This window comes from Hyla sarda, chromosome 1, assembly GCF_029499605.1.
Source record: "Hyla sarda isolate aHylSar1 chromosome 1, aHylSar1.hap1, whole genome shotgun sequence".
In the NCBI taxonomy this organism is placed as follows: domain Eukaryota; kingdom Metazoa; phylum Chordata; class Amphibia; order Anura; family Hylidae; genus Hyla; species Hyla sarda.
In genome coordinates this window covers 300,899,510-300,926,510 of record NC_079189.1, presented here as the reverse complement: position 1 = coordinate 300,926,510, position 27,001 = coordinate 300,899,510, and the positions used below count along the sequence as shown (strand labels likewise).

The window sequence follows — 27,001 nt, the reverse complement described above, 5'->3', positions numbered from 1 at the left end:
GGAAAATGTGCTCTGTTGCCCGGCAACAGCATGGTCACATTTCAGAGAGGAAACCAGGAAGTGATCAGATCCATGGGGGAGAAGAATAGTACAGGAATGTTAGGTACTTTACTTATAACCAGCACATGTGTCCTCATGCTCAAAAAAATTAAACACTTAAACCACACAATGTAACTCCAAGTCAATCACACTTCTGTGAAATCACACTGTCCACTCAGGAATCAACACTGATTGACAATCAATTTCACATGCTGTTGTGCACATGGAACAGACAACAGATGGAAATTATAGGCAATTAGCAAGACACCCCCAATAAAGGTGTGGTTCTGCAGGTGGTGACCACAGACCACTGATCAGTTCCTATGCTTCCTGGCTGATGTTTTGATCACTTTTGAATGCTGGCAGTGCTTTCCCTCTAGTGGTAGCATGAGACGGAGTCTACAACCCACACAAATGGCTCAGGTAGTGCAGCTCATCCAGGATTGCACATCAATGCGAGCTGTGGTAAGAAGGTTTGCTGTGTCTGTCAGCGTAGTGTCCAGAGCATGGAGGTGCTACCATTAGACAGGCCAGTACATCATGAGATATGGAGGAGGCCGTAGTAGGGCAACAGCCCAGCAGCAGGACCGCTACCTCAGCCTTTGGGCAAGGAGGAGCACTGCCCTCCAGAAGGCCACAAATGTGCATGTGTCTACTCAAACGGTCAGAAACAGACTCCATGAGGGTGGTATGAGGGCCCGACGTCCACAGTTAGGGGTTGAGTTTACAGCCCAACACCGTGCAGGACGTTTGGCATTTGCCAGAGAACACCAAGATTGGCAAATCCGCCACTGGCAGCCTGTGCTCCTCACAAATGATAGCAGGTTCACACTGAGAGCACATGTGACAGAGTCTGGAGACGCCGTGGAGAATCTTTTGCTGCCTGCAACATCCTCCAGCATGACCTGTTTAATGGTGGGTCTGTAATTGTGTGGGGTGGCATTTCTTTAGGGGGCCGGACAGCCTTCCATGTGCTTGCCAGAGGTAGCCTGACTGTCATTAGGTACCGAGATGAGATCCTCAGACCCCTTGTGAGACCATATGCTGGTGCAGTTGGCCCTGGGTTCCTTCTAATGCAAGGCAATGCTAGACCTCATGTGGCTGGAGTGTGTCAGCAGTTCCTGCAAGAAGAAGGCATTGATGCTATGGACTGGTCCGCCCGTTCCCCAGACCTGAATCTGATTGAGCACATCTGGGACATCATGTCTCGCTCCATCCACCAACGCCACATTGCACCACAGACTATCCAGGAGTTGGCTGATGCTTTACTCCAGGTCTTGGAGGACATTTCCTCAGGAGACCATCCTCCACCTCATCAGGAGCATGCCCAGGCATTGTAGGGAGGTCATATGGGCACGTGGAGGCCACACACACTAATGAGCCTCATTTTGAATTGTTTTAATGACATTACATCAAAGTTGGATCAGCCTGTAGTGTGGTTTTCCACTTTGATTTTGAGTGTGACTCCAGACATATCCAGACCTCCATGGGTTTTGATTTCCATTGATAATTTTTGTGTGATTTTGTTGTCAGCACATTCAACTATGTAACTATTTCATACGATTAGTTCATTCATTCAGATCTAGGATGTGTTATTTTTAGTGTTCCCTTAAATTTTTTTGAGCAGTGTATATGTATGTGCTACACATAAATTTGCAAAAATATTTAAAAATTTTATAAATCTCTGACCACTGCAAAAATCTAACCATACCAAACTACTAAAATGAGTGTAAATGCATAATACAAAAATTTGCATGTTTTTACACCAAAAATCTGTGTAAATGAATAATAAATCCCCCTTTGATGTTTTGATCATTTACCATTTTGTGATGTTCATCTTTGTGACAACTTTTACCATACTACAGTGAGTGTTCTGTACCATCATATATATATTTCTGTGTATATAAAATCAATAAACACATATATATATATATATGTATATGTATATATATATATATATATATATATATATATATATATATAGGATCCAACAATAACGCAGCACTCCAAAGAACGGTGAAAAAAGTGTTGATTTATTCCTGTCACATCAGTACAAGCAACGTTTCTGCTCCTATGGAGCCATTTTCATGGCTCCATAGGAGCAGAAACGTTGCTTGTACTGATGTGACAGGAATAAATCAACACTTTTTTCACCGTTCTTTGGAGTGCTGCGTTATTGTTGGATCCCATTTAAACTGAGGACTTTTGGTCAAGAAGTTTTTTGGACGCTGGCACCCACACATTGAGGCTGAGTAGTGCTGCAATACTTTTTTGGCTTTTATATATATATATATATATATATATATATATATAAATATATATATATATATACATACAGGGGCGGACAAACCATATGTGCAGCAGGTTCAACTGCACAAGGGCCCAGCAAGTAAGGGGGCCCACCGCCAGTGGCATAGCTATAGAGGTATCTGTACGCTGGGCCCGGGCCTTGAGAATGAGAACCCCCCCCCCCCCCCGTTAGTGTAACTGTCGCTTTAAGAGCAGAGGGGCTGGTGGGAGTAGACGTGCCCCGCACAGGCAGGAAGTCAGCTCCAAGCCCTCTGACCTGTCCCTGCATCAGGCCGTGCTTCATCCCCTGATAACTTCATGAGGAACAACTGCCTCAGCTCCTCTTCATCCCTGGCATCATGTGGCCCCTGTCTCGGATTACACTGCATGCCCGGTGAGTTGAGGACCGTGGGCTGAGTGAACAGTAGGTAACTTTATAAAGATGAGCGGGTTAGGGCTTTGCAAGGTTGCAGGGTTTCTCAACATAAGTGCCTACATGTTGCAAGACTACAACTCCCAGCATGCCAGGACAGCCTTTGGCTGTCCAGGCATGCTGGGAGTTGTAGTTTTGCAACAGCTGGAGACACACTGGTTGGTAAACACTGTGATATATAGATAGATAGGTAGACTGGGCATAGATCAGTGTTTCCCTACCATGGTGCCTCCAGCTGTTGCAAAACTACATTCCAGACATGCTGGGAGTTGTAGTTTTGCAACAGCTGGAGACACCCTGGTTGGAAAACACTGATCTATGTCCTATCTATCTATCTATCTATCTATCTATCTCATATCTATCTATTTATCTATCCCATATCTATCTATCCCATATCTATCTATCTATCTTATCTATCTCTCATATCTATCTATCTATCTACCTAAATTATAGAAGCAGTGGGTTAATGGAAGCAGGGGGGGATTGTAATGAAAGCAGGGGGGGGTTAATGGAAATTGGTGTGTGTGTGTAATGGAAGCGCAGGGGGAGAGAATAACCATGGTATAACAAGTATAACCATGGTGGTGAATGTAAGGGGTATGGGTGAATTAAGGGGGAAGGGTGTCTATATTTCCGTGTAAGCATTAATGTTATTTTGTTCTAGGAATGTATCTAACCCTGTTTTTAAGCCCCCAATTGTTCCTGCTGTGACCAGTTCCTGAGGTGGACTGTTCCATAAATTTACTTTTCATATGGTAAAGAAGGTGTGTCGCCCCTGGAGACTAGATCTTTTTTCTCCAGGCGGAATAAGCGCCTTTTAAGTGGGTTTTACCTAGAACCGTTCCCCCCCCCCCCCCCTATTTTTTGTATGGGCCATTTATATACTTAACCCCTTGCCGCAAAACGCAGTTTCTAAATGGCGCTGCGGCACGGGAGGGTTATGAAGCGAGCTTGGGAGCTGAGCTTGCACCATACCCGCACAGTCCCGGCTGCTATCAGCAGCCAGAACCCGTGGCTAATGCCGGACATCGCCATTCAGGCAGATGTCTGGCATTAACTCTTTAGATGCAGCGATCAAAGTTGATCACCACGTCTAAAGTGAAAATGCTTCCCGGCAGCTCAGTTGGGCTGATCGGGACCATCGTGGTAAAATTGCGATGTCCCGATCAGCTAGGACGCATCAGGAGGGTGCCTTGCCTGCCTCCTGCACGTCCGGTCGGCAATTGATTGCTCCAAGCCTGAAATCCAGGCTTTAGCAATCAACCGCAGATAATACTGATCAATGCCTTGCAAAGCAATGGCATTGATCAGTGTATTGAATCAATGTACTGCATTTTATAGTCCCCTATGGGGACCCCGGTGCGCTCCATTAATTTCTATGGGAGCACCAATGATGCCCAAGAGCTGTACTCGCGTCCTTTCGACGCTCCCGTAGCATGTGCCGACCGTAGCATGTGCTCCTCACTGAGCGCCGGTCCCGTCCCGGTGATTGCCGGGGGCATCAGTGGTAAGACCTACCCCCGTGATCAGCTACTTATCCCTATCCTGTGGATAGGGGATAAGTTAATTTTTGCCAGAGATCTCCTTTAACATTCATCCCTGTTAAAGGGGTACTCCACTGGAAAACATTTATTTTCAGCTGGTGCCAAAAAGTTAAACAGATTTGTAAATTACTTCTATTAAAAAAATCTTAATCCTTCCAGTACTTATCAGCTGCTGTATGTTACACAGGAAGTTCTTTTAGAATTTCCTTTCTGTCTGACCTCAGTGCTCTCTGCTGACACCTCTTTCCATTTTAGGAACAAACAAAGTAGGAGCAAATCCCCATAGCAAACCTATCCTGCTCAGGACAGTTCATGAAATGGACAGAGGTGTCAGCAGAGAGCACTGTGCTAAGACAGAAAATAAATTAAAAAAGAAAAAAACTTGCTCTGTAGTATACAAAAGCTAATAAGTACTGGAAGGATTAAGATGTTTAATCTATCGTAACTCACCAGTCGCAGCAGTTGGCACAGCAGGCACAACCGTTAAACCAATTGTCCGCCATGATGCAGAAGTTGCTTTCTTCCCAACAACTGCAGCAGCCGCAGCCTCCTCCTACTCCAGTGTTGCATCTCGCTCCTGCAGTCGTCTCGGGATCTAAGCTCCATTTGTCTCTTCCTGAGAAGTATGAGGGGGATCCCAAGTCTTGCCGTGGTTTTGTGACACAGTGCTCCATGCACATAGAACTTATGGCAGAATGGTTCTTTATGGAACGAGCAAAGGTGGCCTTGTCCCATTGTCCTAATGTCTGCTGCAGTTTCTCGCTTTATTGTTCTCCGTGTTGAGGGGTGGGAGGGACTCTATTCTTTATTGTCGGGGATGACCAGCCGTCAAACACCTTATACCTTTTTTCTGCCACTATGATTTTGTGCTGCTTATCATTGTGTTGTCAATGTCTAATGCATCACTTGTACCAATTGTTACTTTGTTTAAGGCCTAACTCGGCCGTTGGTTCCTTTTCATTATTTCAATGCTTTTCCTTACATGTTATCTGTAAGCCTATCAATAAAGCATCTTTGTTTCACTATTAAAGGTGGCCTTGTCATCAGTCTCTTAACCGGAAGGGCACTGGCCTGGGCAACCTCACTATGGGATCTCTGTGATCCACTCACAACTAATCTCCAGGCTTTTCTGTCTGAATTCCGATGTGTCTTTGAAGAACCTGCACGAGCTTCTTCCGCTGAGATGGCTTTGCTGGGTCTTTCTCAAGACAACTCCTCCGTGGGTGAGTATGCCCTCCGATTCTGTACCCTGGCATCGGAGTTATCTTGGAGCAATGAAGCTCTTTGTGCCACTTTCAAGAGAGGACTTTCTAGCCATATCAAGGATGTCCTTGCTGCCCCGGAATTGCCTTCTACCCTGAATGAACTCATGTAGTTGGCATCTCGGATTGATATCCGTTTTTCTGAATGATGCGATGAACTACGTCAAGAAAGGGAGTCTGCACGACCTCGGCGCTTTCCTCACCTGGCACTTGTCTTCCAGCAACCACCGCAACCTTCTACATTGCCTCCCGCAGTGGAGGCTATGCAGGTGGATCTGTCTCACTTGACCCTGCAGAAAAGAACTCGCCGACGAGCTGAGAATCTATGCCTCTACTGCGCCAGTGCAGATCATTTCCTCAGAGAATGTCCTCTGTGTCCACAGTCACAGGGAAACGCCGCACCTAGGGTTTGTGGGAGAGGCCTCCCTAGGTGTGAATATCTCCTCTCCACGCTTGAATTTGACAGTCCAGCTTTCTCTACCCTCCAAAGAGACTATTTCCGTTCTTGCCTTCCTGGACTCTGGTTCCGCGGGAAACTTTATCAATAATGCCTCATTAGTACATAGGTATCGTCTGCCAGTATCCCGCCTTCTGAAGCCTTTATACATCTCTTCAGTCACCGGAGAAAATATGGACTGTACTGTCTTATTCCGCACGGAGCCCTTATTTATGCAGGTTGGATTTCTGCATAAGGAAAAATTGTCCTATGTGCTTCTTCATTGTACCTCCACTGTTCTACTTGGCCTTCCTTGGTTACAACTATATGCCCGCATCTTGATTGGAAAACTGGAGAAGTACTTTGTTGGGGAAGTGCTATAACAACTACTGCTATAACAACTATTTTCATACTCTTCCTTCCTTCTGCTCCTCCACCCGGGCTGTCATTGCTCTTTCAGGACTTCTTCAGTGAGAAAGAAGCTGAAGTTTTACTACCACATCATCCTTACAATTGCCCTATCGACTTATTGCCTGGGACCACACCTCCTCGGGGCAGAATTTACCCCTTGTATGTTCCCAAAACCCAGGCCATGTCAAATTACCTCCACGAAAATCTTCAGAAATGATTTATCAGAAAGTCCTCCTCCCCTGCCGGATTCTTTTTCGTAGGAAAAAAAGGACGGATCTTTGCGACCTTGCATTAAATACCGTGGCTTGAATAAAATTACTCTCAAGAACCGCTACCCACTTCCTTTGATCTCAGAATTATTTGATCGTCTACGCTTGACCTTCGTGGGGCCTATAATTTGATTTGCATACAAGAAGGAGACGAATGTAAGACTGTGTTTAATACTGGTGATGGACATTTTGAGTATCTTTTGATGCCATTCGGACTCTGTAATGCTCCAGCAGTCTTTCAGGAGTTCGTCAATTATATGTTTTGTGATCTCCTATACTCCTGTGTCGTTGTCTATTTGGATGACATTCTCATCTAGTCGCCCAATGTTCAGACTCATCGCTCTCACCTCCGCCAAGTTTTACAACGTCTCCGAGACAATCATCTCTGTGCTAAACTAGAGAAGTGTACTTTTATAAAAAAAAAAAAAAAACAGCCTTCCATTTTCTGGGGTATATCGTTACCAGTCAAGGTCTACAAATGGACCCTAACAAGTTGTCCACTGTACTGGACTGCCATCGACCTTCTGGCTTGAAAGCTATTCAGCGCTTTCTCGGCTTTGCCAATTACTATCGGCAATTTATCCCTCATTACTCCACCTTGGTAGCTCCTATCGTTTCTCTCACCAAGAAGACTGCTAATCCAAAGGTCTGGACTGCAGAGGCTGAAGAAGCTTTCAAACAGTTTAACTCCTCCTGCGCTTCAGCTCAAGTTTTATCTAGACGTGATCCAAACAAGCCATTTCTTTTGGAAGTTGATGCTTCTTCTGTTGGTGCTGGTGCAATTTTAATGCAAAAGTCCTCTAATGGAAGAATTGTAACCTGCGGTTATTTCTCTAAGACCTTCTTTCCTGCAGAGAAAAATTATAAATTGGAGATTGTGAGCTCTTGGCAATAAAGCTGGCTTTGGAAGAATGGTGTCACCTCTTGGAGGGCTCTGTACATCCAGTTACTATATATTCTTATCACAAGAACTTGCTCTATCTTCAGACTGCACATCATCTCAACCCTCGGCAGGCTCGTTGGTCTCTGTTCTTCTCCTGGTTTAACTTCTTTATTCACTTCCGTCCTGCGGAGAAAAATTTACAAGCTGATGCTCTAGCTAGGTCCTCAGATGTTCAAGATCAGGAATCCCACCCTCAACATATTATTCCTCCTGAACATCTCATCTCTGCAGCACCAGCAAGTCTTCAGCACCTGCCCCCTGGGAAGACTTACGTATCTCCCCGTTTAAGACTCCGAGTTTTGAAGTGGGGTCATTCTTCTCTTCTGGCTGGTCAATCCGGAATTCGTAAGTCCTTGCAGCTCATCTCCAGACAATATTGGTGGCCTAGTTTAAAACAGGACAAGACGCCCCCATTCCAAACCTGCAGGCCTTCTACAGCCTTTGCGAGTTCCAGAGCTTCCCTGGACCGATATTGCTCTGGACTTTACTACAGACCTTCCCTCTTCTGGCAGCAATACGGTCATCTGGGTTATCGTAGACCGATTCTCTAAAATGGCTCCTTTTGTGCCTCCACCTGTATTACTATCGGCACCACAGCTTGCTAAGCTTTTTCTTTGCCATATCTTCCGCTTACATGTATTGCCATCTCATATTGTATCTGACCGTGGAGTCCAGTTCATCTGTAAGTTCTGGTGGGCCCTCTGCTATTGTCTCCAAGTTAAAGGTGTACTCCGCCCCTAGACATCTTATCCCCTATCCAAGCATAGGGGATAAGATGTCTGATCACAGGGGACCCGCTGCAGCCCCCCCCCCCCCCCAGAGTCATCAGCTCCTCGGAGCTAAGTTAGCTCCGTGGCTGATGACAAGGGCCTGGGTTCGTGATGTCATGGTTCCGCCCCTTGTGACATTGCACCCCTCCCCCTTAATGCAAGTCTATTGGAGGGGGCTTGGCAACAGTTATGCCCCCTCCCATAGAATTGCATTAAGGGGGCGGGGCGTGAAGTCATGAGGGAGCGGAGCCATGATGTCACGAACCTCGTGAGTCATCAGCCATGGAGCAAACTTAGCTCTGGAGAGCTGATGACTCGGGTGGCTGAAGGAGAGATCATGGGGGTCCCCAGCAGTGGGACCCCTGCAATCAAACATCTTATGCCCTATCCTTGGATAGGGGATAAAATGTCTAGGGGCGGAATACCCCTTTAAGTTGGATTTTTCCTCAGCTTATCACTCGCAATCCAATGGACAGGTCAAAAGGGTGAACCAGGTCTTGGGAGACTATCTTCGCCATTTCATTTCTGCTCGTCAAGACGACTGGGCCGATTTACTTCCCTGGGCAGAGTTTTCATACAATCATAGGAATTCTGAATCGACTGGGACTTCACCTTTCTTTGTGGTCTATGGACTTCATCCTCATCCTTCTCTTCCCTTGTCTTCTTCCTCCGGAGTTCCCATGGTAGAAGAACAAGTGCGGTTGGTTGTCATGCAAATATATCCGCTTTAAGGTACCCAGTTATAAACTGGGCCCTCGCTATTTGGTTCCTTATAAGATCAATAAACGTTCAAATCCCGTGGACTATTCTCTCCATCTGCCATCTTCTCTCCGGATCCCGAATTCCTTCAAGGCCTCTCTCTTGAAACCTGTCATCCACAACCGCTTTTCTAAATAAAAGACATCTCTCCTACTCTCATCTCTGGTACCTCTGATGTTTATGTTGTTAAAGAAATTTTGGACTTCAAATTTATCAGAGGAAAATGCTTTTTTCTTGTGGATTGGGAAGGATTCGGTCCGGAGGAGAGATCTTGGGAGCCAGAGAAAAATATCCTGGACGGCGACCTTCTCAGTAAATTTCTGAACCGCAAAAGGAGGGGGAGACCAAAGGGAGGGGGTACTGTTACACATTGCGCTCTGGCCGCATGTGCTGGCTGTGAGTGCATTGTCTCCCTTGCTGCTGGTAGGGCTGGGATTCGCATCGCGGGACTCACCCACATGCGAATTCCAGCCTGTCACTTACCACCGTCCTCTGCTGCCTCTCAGCTCCGGCGTGCGTGTCCCCGTCTCCAAGGGTGCGCGCTGGAGCTCTGAAATTTAAAGGGCCAGTAGGCCCATAATTATGTGCAACACCTGACACTACTCTATAAGTCCCTGCACCTCCCACTCTTCCCTGCCGGATCTTCAGTGCCCCTAGCCTGAGATTAAGCGTTCCCTATTGTCTGTGTGCCTTGCCTGTGTATTTTGACCCTTCTGCTATGTTATTTGACTACGCACCTTTGCCACCTGCCTTGACCTACTGCTAAGTACAACTACGCCTCTGTCTCATCCTTCTGTACCTCATCTTGCCCAGTTACCTGTGTGGTCGAGTTGTATCAGGGGTAGCGACCTGGGTCGCCTGCCGCAGCAAGCCCATCCTGCCTTGTGGCGGGCTCTGGTGAAGACCAGCGGCACCTTAGACTCCGCTCCCCGATACGGCCCGTGTCACCTGCCACATAAGTTAGAGGATCCACATCCAGCAGCATTACACACCCTTTGGAAAAAAATAACTGAAATCAGTCACTTCCTATAACCATCAATAAGCTTCTTACACCTCTCAGCCGGAATGTTGGACCACTCTTTGCAAACTGCTCCAGGTCTCTCTTATTGGAAGGGCGCCTTCTCCCAACAGCAATTTTAAGATCTCTCCACAGGTGGTCAATGGGATTTAGATCTGGACTCATTGCTGGCCACTTCAGAACTCTCCAGCGCTTTGTTACCATCCATTTCTGGGTATTTTTTTGACGTATGTTTGGGGTCATTGTCCTGCTGGAAGACCCAAGATCTCGGACGCAAACCCAGCTTTCTGACACTGGGCTGTACATTACGACCCAAAATCCATTGCTAATCCTCAGATTTCATAATGCCTTGCAAACATTCAAGGCACCCAGTGCCAGAGGCAGCAAAACAACCCCAAAACATCATTGAAACTCCACCATATTTCACTGTAGGTACTGTGTTCTTTCCTTTGTAGGCCTCATTCCATTCTCGGTAAACAATAGAATGATGTGCTTTACCAAAAAGCTCTATCATGGTCTCATCTGTCCACAAGACGTTTTCATAGAAGGATTTTGGCTTACTCAAGTTCATTTTGGCAAAATGTAGGCTTTTTTATGTCTCTGTGTCAGCAGTGGGGTCCTCCTGGGTTTCCTGCTGTAGCGTTTCATTTCACTTAAATGTCGATGGATAGTTCACGCTGACACTGATGCTCTTTGAGCCTGCAGGACAGCTTGGATATATTTGTAACTTGTTTGGGGCTGCTTATTTACAATCTGGAATATCCTGCTTTGACACCTTTCATCAATTTTTCTCTTCCGTCCACGCCCAGGGAGATTATCTACAGTGCCATGGGTTGCAAACATATTGATAATGTTGTGCACTGTGAACAAAGGCAAATCTAGATCTCTGGTGATGGACTTGTAACCTTGAGATTGTTGAGATTTTTCCACAATTTTGGTTCTCAAGTCCTCAGACAGTTCTCTTCTCCTCTTTCTGTTGTCCATGCCTAGTGTGCAAAGACTAAGTGGACTTCTCTCCTTTTTATCTGGTGTGATTTTTATATTGCCCACACCTGTTACTTGCCCCCTGGGGTGTTTAAAGGATAATCACATGCTTGAAACAATCTTATTTTTCCACAATTTTGAAGGGTGCCAATAATTTTGTCCAGACCATTTTTGGAGTTTGGTGTGACATTATGGCCAATTAGCTTTTTGTCCTCCCTTTTTTGGTTTAGTTCCACTACACACAAAGGGAATAAACATGTGTAGAGCAAAACACGTACTGCAATCCTTTTCTGTGAGAAATACTTCATTTTCTAGAAAAATTTCAGGGGTGCCAACATTTACGGCCATAACTGTATTTACACATTAATATCATAAAAACCATACACACGGTAAGTACTGTATCCAACTGAAATACTGTAAACACCTGAAATAACTAGGCACAGACAACTATTGTCATTTTGCCTTGGACTGGGAGGTCAGTCACAGTGTTTATTGTCATATAAATAACCATCAAAATGTAAAACTAAAAAAATGCTTAGCGGTTAACTCTTTAAGCTTTTACCACACTTATGACTAAAGCAGAATGCCCTCACCCATTACCAATGCCTTCAGCTTCCCAAATGCTCCGGATATCCTTCTTCAGAACCAGCTGTGACTTTACTGAAGGAAGCATTCATAATTCTATGAAACAAAACAACAGAACTCACAGAGCGATAAACACAGAGACCAAAAACTAACATAAAAGAGAAGAAAAAAACATAAATAAATAAATAAAAAAACATTATTTTATTTTTTAAACAGGGGTAATGGTGGAATAACTCTGAGACAGTCAAAGAAATAAAACAGAAGACTTAGCCCATAAATAAAATAACAATGGCCCCCAACAATGAAACAATCCTATGGGTAGGCGGGCAGCTTTCACAGCGCTGGTAAGTCGACTGGCAGGAATTAGGCATGGAAGGGATAAAACAACCTGGGGGGTGTCCCTCCACTCCAGCTGCCAACCCCCTGGAATGACTCACCCTGTCTCCCTACCTGTACAGTAAGTGTTACCTATGCCTAACTGGCTAGGTGATTACAAACCTGGTCAGCCAAAGCCTGTATGGAGAGGATTGGAAGTGTAGTATTGTAACAGCTGTAGTGCCCAATTGGAGAACATGTGTACCCAGTGCCAGTTTTAGGCTTCAAAATTTTTTTTAAGTGAGGCCCCAAAAGTCGTAATAGTGCACTAACCAGATTTGCACATTTTTGGTCACTTCAAATACCATTAAAAAATATATAAAAAGCAATTGAAAAGTCCCATCAAAACAAAAATGGTACCGATAAAAAATACAGATAACAGCGCAAAAAATTACCCTCATATATACCCAGATACATAAAAATAAAAGAGTTATTGGGATCAGAATAGTACAATTTTAAGCATACTGATTTTTGTACAAAAACTAAAGCAGTAAAATAAAAAAAGACTATATAATTGGGTATTGTAACCGTATGGACCTACAAAATAGAGATAGTGTGTCTTTTTACCGAAACAGATGCCCCCAACTTTTACAAAATGGTGTTGTAATATTGAGGGGTTCTGAACCAGTGCGTAGTATGACACGCATTCCTGCTACCCATCACCACTGCAAGCAGCCACTGCTCTTTGTGGCAGAGGTCACCACCACCATCTCGCCTGATCCTAAGGTGGGGAGGGTGGTGTGATTGAGTTTCATGTGCCCCATTTGCGTCCGCTCCTCTTCTCAGGTCTCCAGACATTTCCAAACCGGCTCTTCAATATACATTTATTGCCTCCACCTCCCCGCTCTGTATTACTGGCTTCTGTGTCCTCCCACCTGCCTGACTTCCATCATCCTGCTAGTTTTCTAACTCCCATCATCCTCACACTAAGGCCCCTTACACACTGCTGTTGCTACCCATCGAGAACGGCCATTAAAGTCTCTTTTTTTTTCTGATGAATTTAACAGTCCTTCTTGTGATGGGGAGCAACGGGCAACAACAGGTCTCGACGGTTCCCATTTACTATTATGGGGGTCGCCGGGCGCCGTTATTTTTTGACGGGAATAGCGGGAGAAAAAGACGGAACAAGCAGTAATTTTTCTCCCGCTATTTCCCCGGGCTTCCTCGGCAGCCGTCACATTGCCGTGTGCTAACGGCAGTGTGCAAGAAGCCTAACCACACTCCCATCATCCTCCCACTGTCCCCAAACACAGAGACATATACGCATTTATATCCAAGAGTATACCTTTATAGCAATTGCATACTACTTATACATACACAGATCTTTATTTATTTGGAGATACATCAGTATAATCATGTTGATGTAATAATAATTACATATTTATACATCGCTATATGCATTTATATATGTACGCACAAATATATATCAGTGTTTTCCAAACATCGTATTGAAAGCTTTTTTAATTCTACAACACCCCACATGCCCAGACAAGCTTTTGCTGTCCGGCCATGCTGGGAGTTGTAGTTTAGAGACACTTTTTAAAACACTTGTATGTAAACACTAATGTACGTATCTCTCTCTCTCTCATATATATAAAGACAAAATAATTCTGCAGCACTCCGTAGCATGTGATAAAAGATGAGTTGTTTATTCCATCAGACAAGTGCAACGTTTCGGTCGCCAGTTGCGGTCATTTTCAAGCATACAAATGTGGTATAGTGCCAGGTATAAATGGAGTGACCAATTAAGATACAATTACAACAAAATTACATAAAACACAGTAAGTAAATACAGTACATGATATCAAAGTGCATAGTGGAGCTCAATACAGTGTACCTAAAAACATGATAGGTATAGCTGACATCGGAGTGCAATATAAATACATATAAAATATAAAAGTTCATAAGTGCAATCATGTGTACATGATTAAGTGGGTAGGATCCTTCCAGGAGAGGGCGGGGGCAAGGTACACTCACCAATCACAGAGGAATAATCAGCTCTATACAGTAAGCGAGGCCGTAGCCCCACGTGTGTCGGCGTGTGATGCTGGAGCCGGAAATGCACACGAACCAATAGGACGCAAGAGCGTCATGATGATGTAATGATCACATGACCAGACTAGCCGGCGCATGCGCATAGGAGTATAACAAACCGGTCCGGCCTTCTATAGTAAGGGCAGCAGTATTGGCAAAGTTCATCTCTAATAAAGCAAGTCAGCAGACGACACCCATAGTCCTCGACTCTCACCATCACCATCTCATTTTTCTACACTTGTTTTATCCATGCTGGAACTTTATGCTGCTGAACCAATTTTTCTTGCTTTCATGTCGCTACTCTTCATCTACATCCGGCCATCACCATTCAACTGCTCCATGAGTACTCAACTGATTGTGCTTCAGTACCTAAAGAGCGGGTGACATGTAAGCTCCGCCCCCCTGAACCAGTGATGCGAGGATGCTCACTGCAACCTTGATCCGGTGATGGCTGAGAAGTACCTGGAGTGACGTGGGATGCCCTAGGTCCCCCAGGCAACTCTGCGGCAATTGTTCTCGCTGGTACCAATATGAAGCCGCTACATAAAGTATCTCTACAGTGGGTGTCGTCTCCTGACTTGCTTTATCAGAGATGAACTTTGCCAATACTGCTGCCCTTACTATAGATGGCCGGACCGGTTTGTTATACTCCTATGAGCATGCGCCGGCTAGTCCGGTTATGTGATAATTACATCATCATGATGCTCTTGCATCCTATTGGTTCGTGTGCATTTCCGGCTCCAGCATCACACGCCGACACATGTGGGGCTACGGCCTCGCTTACTGTATAGAGCTGATTATTCCTCTATGATTGGTGAGTGTACCTTGCCCCCGCCCTGCTTCTGGAAGGATTTTACCCACTTAATCATGTATGTTACGCCAAGCGCTCCGGGTCCCCGCTCCTCCCCGGAGCGCTCGCTACACTCTCCTCACTGCAGCGCTCCGGTCAGATCCACTGACCCGGGGCGCTGCGATACCGCCTCCAGCCGGGATGCGATTCGCGATGCGGGTAGCGCCCGCTCGCGATGCGCACCCCGGCTCCCGTACCTGACTCGCTCTCCGTCAGTCCTGTCCCGGCGCGCGCGGCCCCGCTCCCTAGGGCGCGCGCGCGCCGGGTCTTTGCGATTTAAAGGGCCACTGCGCCGCTGATTGGCGCAGTGGTTCCAATTAGTGTTATCACCTGTGCACTTCCCTATATCACCTCACTTCCCCTGCACTTCCTTGCCGGATCTTGTTGCCATCGTGCCAGTGAAAGCGTTTCCTTGTATGTTCCTAGCCTGTGTTCCAGACCTCCTGCCGTTGCCCCTGACTACGATCCTTGCTGCCTGCCCCGACCTTCTGCTACGTCCGACCTTGCTTCTGTCTACTCTCTTGTACCGCGCCTATCTTCAGCAGCCAGAGAGGTTGAGCCGTTGCTAGTGGATACGACCTGGTCACTACCGCCGCAGCAAGACCATCCCGCTTTGCGGCGGGCTCTGGTGAAAACCAGTAGTGACTTAGAACCGATCCACTAGCACGGTCCACGCCAATCCCTCTCTGGCACAGAGGATCCACTACCTGCCAGCCGGCATCGTGACAGTAGATCCGGCCATGGATCCCGCTGAAGTACCTCTGCCAGTTGTCGCTGACCTCACCACGGTGGTCGCCCAGCAGTCGCAACAGATAGTGCAACAAGGCCAACAGCTGTCTCAACTGACCGTTATGCTTCAGCAGTTACTACCACAGCTTCAGCAATCATCTCCTCCGCCAGCTCCTGCATCTCCTCCGCAGCGAGTGGCCGCTTCTGGTCTACGACTATCCTTGCCGGATAAATTTGATGGGGACTCTAAGTTTTGCCGTGGCTTTCTTTCCCAATGTTCCCTGCACCTGGAGATGATGTCGGACCAGTTTCCCACTGAAAGGTCTAAGGTGGCTTTCGTAGTCAGCCTTCTGTCTGGAAAAGCCCTGTCTTGGGCCACACCGCTCTGGGACCGCAATGACCCCGTCACTGCCTCTGTACACTCCTTCTTCTCGGAAATTCGAAGTGTCTTTGAGGAACCTGCCCGAGCCTCTTCTGCTGAGACTGCCCTGTTGAACCTGGTCCAGGGTAATTCTTCCGTTGGCGAGTATGCCGTACAATTCTGTACTCTTGCTTCAGAATTATCCTGGAATAATGAGGCCCTATGCGCGACCTTTAAAAAAGGCCTATCCAGCAACATTAAAGATGTTCTGGCCGCACGAGAAATCCCTGCTAATCTACATGAACTCATTCACCTAGCCACTCGCATTGACATGCGTTTTTCCGAAAGGCGTCAGGAGCTCCGCCAGGATATGGACTCTGTTCGCACGAGGCGTTTCTTCTCCCCGGCTCCTCTCTCCTCTGGTCCCCTGCAATCTGTTCCTGTGCCTCCCGCCGTGGAGGCTATGCAGGTCGACCGGTCTCGCCTGACACCTCAAGAGAGGACACGACGCCGCATGGAGAATCTCTGCCTGTACTGTGCTAGTACCGAACACTTCCTGAAGGATTGTCCTATCCGTCCTCCCCGCCTGGAAAGACGTACGCTGACTCCGCACAAAGGTGAGACAGTCCTTGATGTCTACTCTGCTTCTCCACGTCTTACTGTGCCGGTGCGGATGTCTGCATCTGCCTTCTCCTTCTCTGCTGTGGCCTTCTTGGACTCCGGATCTGCAGGAAATTTAATTTTGGCCTCTCTCGTCAACAGGTTCAACATCCCGGTGACCAGTCTCGCCAGACCCCTCTACATCAATTGTGTAAACAATGAAAGATTGGACTGTACCATACGTTTTCGCACGGAGCCCCTTCTAATGCACATCGGACCTCATCACGAGAGGATTGAACTTTTGGTCCTTCCCAATTGCACTTCTGAAATTCTCCTTGGACTTCCCTGGCTTCAACTTCACTCCCCAACCCTGGATTGGTCCACTGGGGAGATCAAGAGTTGGGGGCCCTCTTGTTCCAAGGACTGCCTAAAACCGGTTCCCAGTAACCCTTGCCGTGACTCTGTGGTTCCTCCCGTAACCGGTCTCCCTAAGGCCTATATGGACTTTGCGGATGTTTTTTGCAAAAAACAAGCTGAGACTCTACCTCCTCACAGGCCTTATGATTGTCCTATCGACCTCCTCCCGGGCACTACTCCACCCCGGGGCAGAATTTATCCTCTGTCCGCCCCAGAGACTCTTGCCATGTCTGAATACGTCCAGGAAAATTTAAAAAAGGGCTTTATCCGTAAATCCTCCTCTCCTGCCGGAGCCGGATTTTTCTTTGTGTCCAAAAAAGATGGCTCTCTACGCCCTTGCATTGACTACCGCGGTCTTAATAAAATCACGGTTAAGAACCGCTACCCCCTACCTCTCATCTCTGAACTCTTTGATCGCCTCCAAGGTGCCCACATCTTTACCAAACTGGACTTAAGAGGTGCTTATAATCTCATCCGCATCAGAGAGGGGGATGAATGGAAAACGGCATTTAACACCAGAGATGGACACTTTGAGTATCTGGTCATGCCCTTTGGCCTGTGCAACGCCCCTGCCGTCTTCCAAGACTTTGTTAATGAAATTTTTCGTGATCTTTTATACTCCTGTGTTGTTGTATATCTGGACGATATCCTGATTTTTTCTGCCAATCTAGAAGAACACCGCCAGCATGTCCGTATGGTTCTTCAGAGACTTCGTGACAATCAACTCTATGCCAAAATAGAGAAATGTCTGTTTGAATGCCAATCTCTTCCTTTCCTAGGATACTTGGTCTCTGGCCAGGGACTACAAATGGATCCAGACAAACTCTCTGCCGTCTTAGATTGGCCACGCCCCTCCGGACTCCGTGCTATCCAACGTTTTTTGGGGTTCGCCAATTATTACAGACAATTTATTCCACATTTTTCTACCGTTGTGGCTCCTATCGTGGCTTTAACCAAAAAAAATGCCGATCCCAAGTCTTGGCCTCCTCAAGCGGAAGACGCCTTTAAACGGCTCAAGTCTGCCTTTTCTTCGGCTCCCGTGCTCTCCAGACCTGACCCATCTAAACCCTTCCTATTGGAGGTTGATGCCTCCTCTGTGGGAGCTGGAGCTGTCCTTCTACAAAAAAATTCTTCCGGGCATGCTGTTACTTGTGGTTTTTTTTCTAGGACCTTCTCTCCGGCGGAGAGAAACTACTCCATCGGGGATCGAGAGCTTCTAGCCATTAAATTAGCACTTGAGGAATGGAGGCATCTGCTGGAGGGATCAAGATTTCCAGTTATTATTTACACCGATCACAAGAACCTCTCCTACCTCCAGTCTGCCCAACGGCTGAATCCTCGCCAGGCCAGGTGGTCTCTGTTCTTTGCCCGATTTAATTTTGAAATTCACTTTCGGCCTGCCGATAAGAACATTAGGGCCGATGCTCTCTCTCGTTCCTCGGATGCTTCTGAAGTTGAACTCTCTCCGCAACACATCATTCCTCCTGACTGCCTGATTTCCACTTCTCCAGCCTCCATCAGGCAAACTCCTCCAGGAAAGACCTTTGTTTCTCCACGCCAACGCCTCGGAATCCTCAAATGGGGCCACTCTTCCCATCTCGCAGGTCATGCGGGCATCAAGAAATCTGTGCAACTCATCTCTCGCTACTATTGGTGGCCGACTCTGGAGACGGATGTTGTGGACTTTGTGCGAGCCTGCACTATCTGTGCCCGGGATAAGACTCCTCGCCAGAAGCCCGCTGGTTTTCTTCATCCTCTGCCTGTCCCCGAACAGCCTTGGTCTCTGATTGGTATGGATTTTATTACTGACTTACCCCCATCCCATGGCAACACTGTTATTTGGGTGGTCGTTGATCGATTCTCCAAAATGGCACATTTCATCCCTCTTCCTGGTCTTCCTTCAGCGCCTCAGTTGGCTAAACAATTTTTTGTACACATTTTTCGTCTTCACGGGTTGCCCACGCAGATCGTCTCGGATAGAGGCGTCCAATTCGTGTCTAAATTCTGGAGGGCTCTCTGTAAACAACTCAAGATTAAATTAAATTTTTCCTCTGCATATCATCCTCAATCCAATGGACAAGTAGAAAGAATTAACCAGGTCTTGGGTGATTATTTACGACATTTTGTTTCCTCCCGCCAGGATGACTGGGCAGATCTTCTACCATGGGCCGAATTCTCGTATAACTTCAGAGTCTCTGAATCTTCCTCCAAATCCCCATTTTTCGTGGTGTACGGCCGTCACCCTCTTCCCCCCCTCCCTACCCCCTTGCCCTCTGGTCTGCCCGCTGTGGATGAAATTTCTCGTGATCTTTCCATCATATGGAGAGAGACCCAAAATTCTCTCTTACAGGCTTCATCACGCATGAAGAAGTTCGCGGATAAGAAAAGAAGAGCTCCTCCCATTTTTTCCCCTGGAGACAAGGTATGGCTCTCCGCTAAATATGTCCGCTTCCGTGTCCCTAGCTATAAGTTGGGACCACGCTATCTTGGTCCTTTCAAAATTTTGTGCCAGATTAATCCTGTCTCTTACAAACTTCTTCTTCCTCCTTCTCTTCGTATTCTTAATGCCTTTCACGTTTCTCTTCTTAAACCACTTATCATTAACCGTTTCTCTCCCAAATCTGTTCCTCCCACTCCTGTTTCCGGCTCCTCGGACATCTTCTCCGTCAAAGAGATTCTGGCATCTAAAAAGGTCAGAGGGAAAACCTTTTTTTTAGTGGATTGGGAGGGTTGTGGTCCAGAAGAGAGATCCTGGGAACCTGAGGACAACATCCTAGACAAAAGTGTGCTCCTCAGGTTCTCAGGCTCTAAGAAGAGGGGGAGACCCAAGGGGGGGGGGTACTGTTACGCCAAGCGCTCCGGGTCCCCGCTCCTCCCCGGAGCGCTCGCTACACTCTCCTCACTGCAGCGCTCCGGTCAGATCCACTGACCCGGGGCGCTGCGATACCGCCTCCAGCCGGGATGCGATTCGCGATGCGGGTAGCGCCCGCTCGCGATGCGCACCCCGGCTCCCGTACCTGACTCGCTCTCCGTCAGTCCTGTCCCGGCGCGCGCGGCCCCGCTCCCTAGGGCGCGCGCGCGCCGGGTCTTTGCGATTTAAAGGGCCACTGCGCCGCTGATTGGCGCAGTGGTTCCAATTAGTGTTATCACCTGTGCACTTCCCTATATCACCTCACTTCCCCTGCACTTCCTTGCCGGATCTTGTTGCCATCGTGCCAGTGAAAGCGTTTCCTTGTATGTTCCTAGCCTGTGTTCCAGACCTCCTGCCGTTGCCCCTGACTACGATCCTTGCTGCCTGCCCCGACCTTCTGCTACGTCCGACCTTGCTTCTGTCTACTCCCTTGTACCGCGCCTATCTTCAGCAGCCAGAGAGGTTGAGCCATTGCTAGTGGATACGACCTGGTCACTACCGCCGCAGCAAGACCATCCCGCTTTGCGGCGGGCTCTGGTGAAAACCAGTAGTGACTTAGAACCGATCCACTAGCACGGTCCACGCCAATCCCTCTCTGGCACAGAGGATCCACTACCTGCCAGCCGGCATCGTGACAATGTACACATGATTGCACTTATGAACTTTTATATTTTATATGTATTTATATTGCACTCTGATGTCAGCTATACCTATTATGTTTTTAGGTACACCGTATTAAGCTCCACTATGCACTTTGATATCATGCACTGTATTTACTTATTGTGTTTTATGTAATTTTGTTGTAATTGTATCTTAATTGGTCACTCCATTTATACCTGGCACTATACCACATTTGTATGCTTGAAAACGGCCTCAACTGGCGACCGAAACGTTGCACTTGTCTGATGGAATAAACTACTCATCTTTTATCGCATGCTACGGAGTGCTGGAGAATTTTTTGGTCTTTGTCTACGGTGCCTGGGACCGGGCCTTTGTGCTGCTCCGCCACAATTTTGTATATGTATAAGGCCGGAACAGCCTGCATTTTTGGGCGGGGCCTAGAGCGTACTTAACGTCCCCTGGTAGGGCCTAGGGGTACGTGCGTTAGGGTATTGAGCTGCTGGGCGTCTCTGTTGGATCGTTCTCTCCTTGTACGCAAGCGCAGTTGCTACTTCCGGTGATGCGGACGGGATTCCGGGCGCACGGTCATGAGGCTCGGAAGACGCGGAGTTGCAGTGTCGGGTGAGTGGTGGTGGGGCACGGGCCCTGTTACTGCCAGGAACACCGTCGCAGGCCTGGAGGGGTGCGGCGGTTGTCCCGGCAGATCGGGGCTTGGGATGGTTCAAGCGGCGCGGTGCCGCGGTTGCCCTGGCGACGCCGGCGGCTAATGTTGCTAAGGCCGGGGACCAGGTCCTGCCGGGGGGTGCTGCTGCGAGGGTCAGAATGGCGGCGGTGGTGCCCTGGGCGGGGAGTTCCGACTGGTGGCATGGGTTGGCATTATGGTGGTAGCCCTGTTACTGCCGGGAACACCGTCGCAGGCCTGGAGGGGTGCGGCGGTGGTCTCGGCAGATCAGGGCTTGAGACGTCTTAAGCGGCTCGGTAACGCTGGTTGCCCTGGCAACATTGACAGCATTGTTTTGCTGGGGCCAGGGACCGGGACCTGCCGGGGGTGCTGCCGTGGGTGTCAGGCTGGCGACGGTGGTGCCCCCGGCGGGGGTTTAGCTGGTGGCATGGATTAGCCTATGGTGCGTGCGGCGAGGCCCCCGGCAGGTTCAGATAACATTAAGGCAGTAGGCAGGTGTCAATGCGGCGCTGCGTGTAGGGCAGCTCTGTTGTATGATAGGGTCAGTACTACGGGCGAAGGTAACAGCGCTACGGTATGAGGATTAGCCATGTTATGTTGTGGTGTGTGCCACCGGTGGTTTTACAGTCATGGGGCAGTAGCAGGTGTGCATGAGGGGCATAGATTATATCGGCCACAGGTTGGTTATTAGGGGATAGGTTGCCATAGGTCCGCCAGTTCGTTTATTCGTTAGTGTGAGAACACGCAGGGACGGTTACTGGTTGTCATGGTAACCTAGGCTTGGGGGGTAGTGAGACTCTGTGTCAAGGATTACCGAACTTCATAGCACTAGGGGGATTCCGGTTCTGGACAGCCCTTCTCTGCTCAGGGTTGGGGGTTGTGTGGTGTCGGAATTTTCCTGTAGATGGCAAATGACATGTGGCATATAGTAATATTGTGTTTTTGGGTAGGGTTTTTTTTTTGAAGATATGGTCAAGTATTTGCAGTTTTGGATTACCTGTTCAACGAGCAGAAGGTTTTTGGGTAGGTTGGTTATTGACCAGTGTATAATACATGTGTATGGGCGTTAGTTTATTAGTCATTTGTGTTTTAGATCTACATTTACGTGAAGTGGACCATACAGCTCAAGTGGTCGCATATAAGGGTTTTTGTACAGGTGAGAGAAAAAAAAAAGGGGTAGTGATGTATGATTTAGGTATGCTCATGATACTCATGTCCTCAACGTATGTTGTTACAGAAAGACGATAGTCAAGCAAGCTCTCCAGCAAGTAGGTGTGTGTTCTTTCAGTTAGGAAAGCTGTGTGTTGTTTCAGCGGGCACCATGAGAAAGTTGTTGCCGATCATGGGAGATGGGTCTCACGTGTGGAGCACAGTCATTTATATGTACATAGTCAGTCACCTGTCACGGCTTCAGGTGTGAAGCAAGTTGGTAGTCCTGTCACGGCTACAGGCACTAATCCTGTCACGTATACATGTTGTTTGTCAGTAGGTTGGAAGTCCTGCCACGGCTGCGGGCAATTGTGAGGGTTGAAGCTCACTAGCCTGACACGTCTTCAGGAAGCAGGGAGGGAAGTCCTGACACGGCTTCAGGCAACGATTAGTCTCGGTCTCCAAGTTGCGAAGTGCTCAGGATGGCGGATCGGGGGTTTGGACCTCTTCCGATCTGGAAGGTTCATTCGGGCTCGGTATCCAGAGGTACGGTAGTTGGTCCTGTTGTGTTCTTCTTCCTCAGGTTCAATAGCGACAGCATTAGTCTTGTTCGTGGTAGGTTACGCTCTAAGGTACGTGATTTTTTTATTCACCTCGTGCACTACACCCACGTAATAGTAGGTAGGGATATGACAAGTTATTTGGTTGTTAGTAATTATGTGTCTCTTAGGTCATCATGTCTCACGGATCAGACATAGAGGAACAACTGTCGGTTCCGGAAACGCCCTCTAGGACATCGGCTCATGGTAGTTCGACATCTTATCGGGCGTGGACCATCCCCAAGATTACTTCAGAGCTTCTTAGAAGAGGTATCCCCTTCAGTCAGCCAATAGAACCCTGGGCAGCGGTTCAGGCCTCTCTCACACAGTTACACGGAATGATGATGGGATTCCAGACGAGATTGGATTCCATTGAAAGCCGGATAAATACACCGTCAGTTGTCGTGCCAACAGCCACGGCACAAACGGTGGAGCCAGCACCTGGGGAGCAGGCTAGTGATTCCACGCCAGATCCGGTCATATCAGCACCAGTGACTGCGCTGCAACCAGCACAAGGTACGGCGACTAAGGCCCCTAATGTCCTCCCAGCTCATCTGATCCCTCAGGGTATACGCAAGGATATTCTGGGGGGGAAAGATGTTAATTTGGCATCCTTACTAATTCTGCACATGATATAGCAGAAAACAAGACTATAGCGAGTGGGGAAGTTTCTGTTGTGCTAAAGACTAAGGATGTCAGATTAAGACGCAAACTTACGCTGCCCGAATTTATGCTAGCCTTTAGTCTGTACCGCAATGTGGTATGCTCGGTTCATCCGGAACGTAGGGAGGAACTGGACATTTACCTATATAAGTTAGTGGATTTAGGCCACAAGTATGGAGGATATGCCTTCTACGATTACCATGTCTCGTTCTCAGCACAAGCGGCAGCAGCACTGGAGCAATTCCAACATATCACGAACTGGGCGACAATGGATACGGAACTCTTTTGTAGACATTTTGCAGGACTGAAAGCACCTGCTTGTGCCAATTGCCACTCGATTAATCATACATCCGCCTGGTGCAGTCAACTTAATGAGCAACCATCTACCAGTGAGGCGAAACCTCCGGTCACTGGGGTTGGTTTTCAGAGGAACAATGTGGTTGATAAGCTGGGCAGGCCGATAAAAAAATTAGGGAAAGCGCAAGTGTGCAAAAATTACAACTGGTCATCTTGTAATTATAGTCAATGCCGTCTGTTGCACATTTGCTCCCAATGTTTTAGGGCACATCCTAAGACCCAGTGTCCTCAGAGGTCAGGATCCTGACTAACTGGGGTCAATGTGGAGAGCCTGGCTGGGTTATTACAGGGGCACCCTGATCAGAGATGGGTAGATTGGTTGGTCAACAGCTTCTGGTATGATTTCCATACAGGTTTGCTCGCCCTTCCCCACCATACATATGAATGTGGTAACCTACAGTCCGCTCTCAGAGATCCGGAGGCAGTGTCTTCGTTGATACTATCGGAGGCTCAAAAAGGTTACATGTTAGGACCTTTTGCACAGCCCCCCTCTGATGTTTGGAGGGTCAGTCCGGTAGGTGTGGTGGTGGGCAAGTTTTCGAATAAAAAACGATTGGTGCAATACACCTAGTCTCAATACTTTAGTTCCATCAGAGGAATATTCCATGCAATACTCTTCTGTCGACGAAGCAATCCAGATCATCATCTCGTTATGGTCAGGAGCATGGCTGTCAAAGGCCGATATTACAGATGCATTTAAACTGTTACCCATAGCTCCAGAGTTGTGGAAGTAGTACGGTGTTAAATGGCAAGAGCAGTATTACTTTGCTGTTAGACTTACCTTTGGGGCTAAGAGTAGCCCTTGGTTATTTAACCAATTTGCAGAAGTATTGCATTGGATTTTGGTGAATGTCTCTAATTGTTCCTTTGTCATCCACTATCTAGATGACTTCCTCATCATTGAACCCCCAACTGCTGAGCCTGGTGGTCTGGATGCTTTGAGGTCACTGTTCACTCAAGTTCAGGTACCAGTGTCGGATAAGAAAGTAGAAGGTCCGGCAAGAGAGATTACGTTTCTTGGGATTGTTTTAGACACAGTGCTTATGCAAGCCAGTTTGCCTAGTGACAAGCTCAGTCGCATTAGACAAACCATACATCGGTTTACCAGGTCGCTAGTCTGCACCAAAGTGGAGCTACAAGCATTGTTAGGTATGCTCAATTTTGCAACTCGTATAATCCCACAGGGCCGTACATTGATCTCATGCTTGCTAGCCTTGTTGTCAGTAGCACCGGAGCAACACAGTGTCATTAGGCTAGATAGTGACGCTATGGCGGATCTTGTCATGTGGGACAGGTTCTTACAAACATGGAATGGTGTTTAGTTTTTCATTCCAGCTCCCAGCCACTCATCCCCGGGTGTCTTTACGGACGCATCATCAGTTGGTTATGCGGCTATTTGGGGAGGCCCCCTGAGGTGTCTAGTTTAGAGGATTTTTTGCATACTTCAGCTCTGTTTGAGTTAGTTCCTGTGGTAGCAGCAGCTCATGTTTGGGGAGCATCCTGGTCTAAGCAGACGGTGTGTTTCTTTTCAGATAATCAAGCCATGATTGAAATTGTCAAGAAGGGAAAGTCGAGTTCCCCGATTATCATGAGATTCATGAGACATCTGGTTTGGTTGTCTCTAATGCACAAGTTCCATCTAGTATGTGAATATGTAGGTGAGAAAAATGTGGCTGCGGATGCATTATCCCGGTTAAAGTTTGATCTCTTTTTTTCAGGTCATGCCCGAAGCAGACAGGCAGGCTACACCGTCCCCCGATGTCAGTTGTCTAATGATGGATTGAACCGCTATTTGTATACTGCTAAAGTTCTGATGAATAAAGCGTTGTCTGAAAATAATGCTAAAGCGTATTGTCATGCGTGGAAGGTTTACCAAGAGTTCCCGTTGAAAGTAATATTTAGCGGGGGTTCAGCATCATTTGTCCCTAGAAAGTCCAGGTAGTGCTTCCATATTTTCATACCATGCTATACGCAGAGTTTTAAAGGGTATTCAAAAGGCCAAGCCCATAGTAGTTACAGGTAGACTCCCGGTCACAGGGTCGTTGTTCAGGCAGTTGTCCGACGTGTTAGATAAACATCCTTTTGGGCTCCTTAAGAGTAGGGTACTTAAAGTAGCCATATATCATGCCTTCTATGGTTTCCTCAGGCCCGGTGAGTTTAGTGCAAAATCTGGGGGTTCCACGTTCGTTAGTCTGGATCAGTTGGTGGTCTCGCAGGATAGCGCTTTCTTGACATTGAAAGGCTCTAAAGGTAACATAACCGATACGGTAGTCAGATACTATGCCACGGGGCATAAATGGTGCCCAGTCAAGGTTCTGGTCGAATATCTTCAGTTTAGGAAAGGGCAGGCAGGGTCGACACCACTACTACCATTCCCTAGTAAGCCTTTAACTACAGTGGTTTTTGTAGAGCATGTATGTACTTTAATCAGATCCCTGGGTATCGATGCCACTCACTTTTCAGGGCACTCGTACCGCATTGGGGCAGCCTTAGCGGCCTCAGGCAATCACGTACCAGCCAGCGCATGTCATTAAAAAGTTACACAGTCCACAACAGATTATGCTCGGCACTGCTACACCACTATATAATGATTCCGCTAGGCTTATCCGGCATTGCGACCTTCCCGATGCTCACATAGAATAGATGATAGATATGTACCAAACAAAAGAGAACAAGAATGAAGCACTAAGTGCTTCATTTTTGTTCTCTTTTGTTTGGTGCATATCATTAAAAAGTTAGGTCGCTGGAAGTTGGCTTGTTATGCCATGTACATTCCAAACTCACACAAAGAGATTATGTCTGCTGTTAGGTCTTTGGTGTTTTCATGAATAAAGTTCTATTTTCCTATCTGTTGGTTTTTGCCCTCTTTATAGGTGTACCCACGGCGGCGGCTCAGGCACACCTCTAGCCG

The 27,001-nt window shown here is 47.4% G+C and overlaps 1 long non-coding RNA gene across 1 annotated transcript; it reads left to right on the top strand.

Moving 5' to 3' along the window:
- Positions 1 to 25,923, top strand: LOC130305894 (uncharacterized). The gene is made up of 3 exons (XR_008855321.1): positions 1 to 103; positions 11,959 to 12,086; positions 25,809 to 25,923. It is a non-coding gene; the product is annotated as an uncharacterized LOC130305894 (long non-coding RNA).
- The last annotated feature ends 1,078 nt before the right edge of the window (positions 25,924 to 27,001 follow it).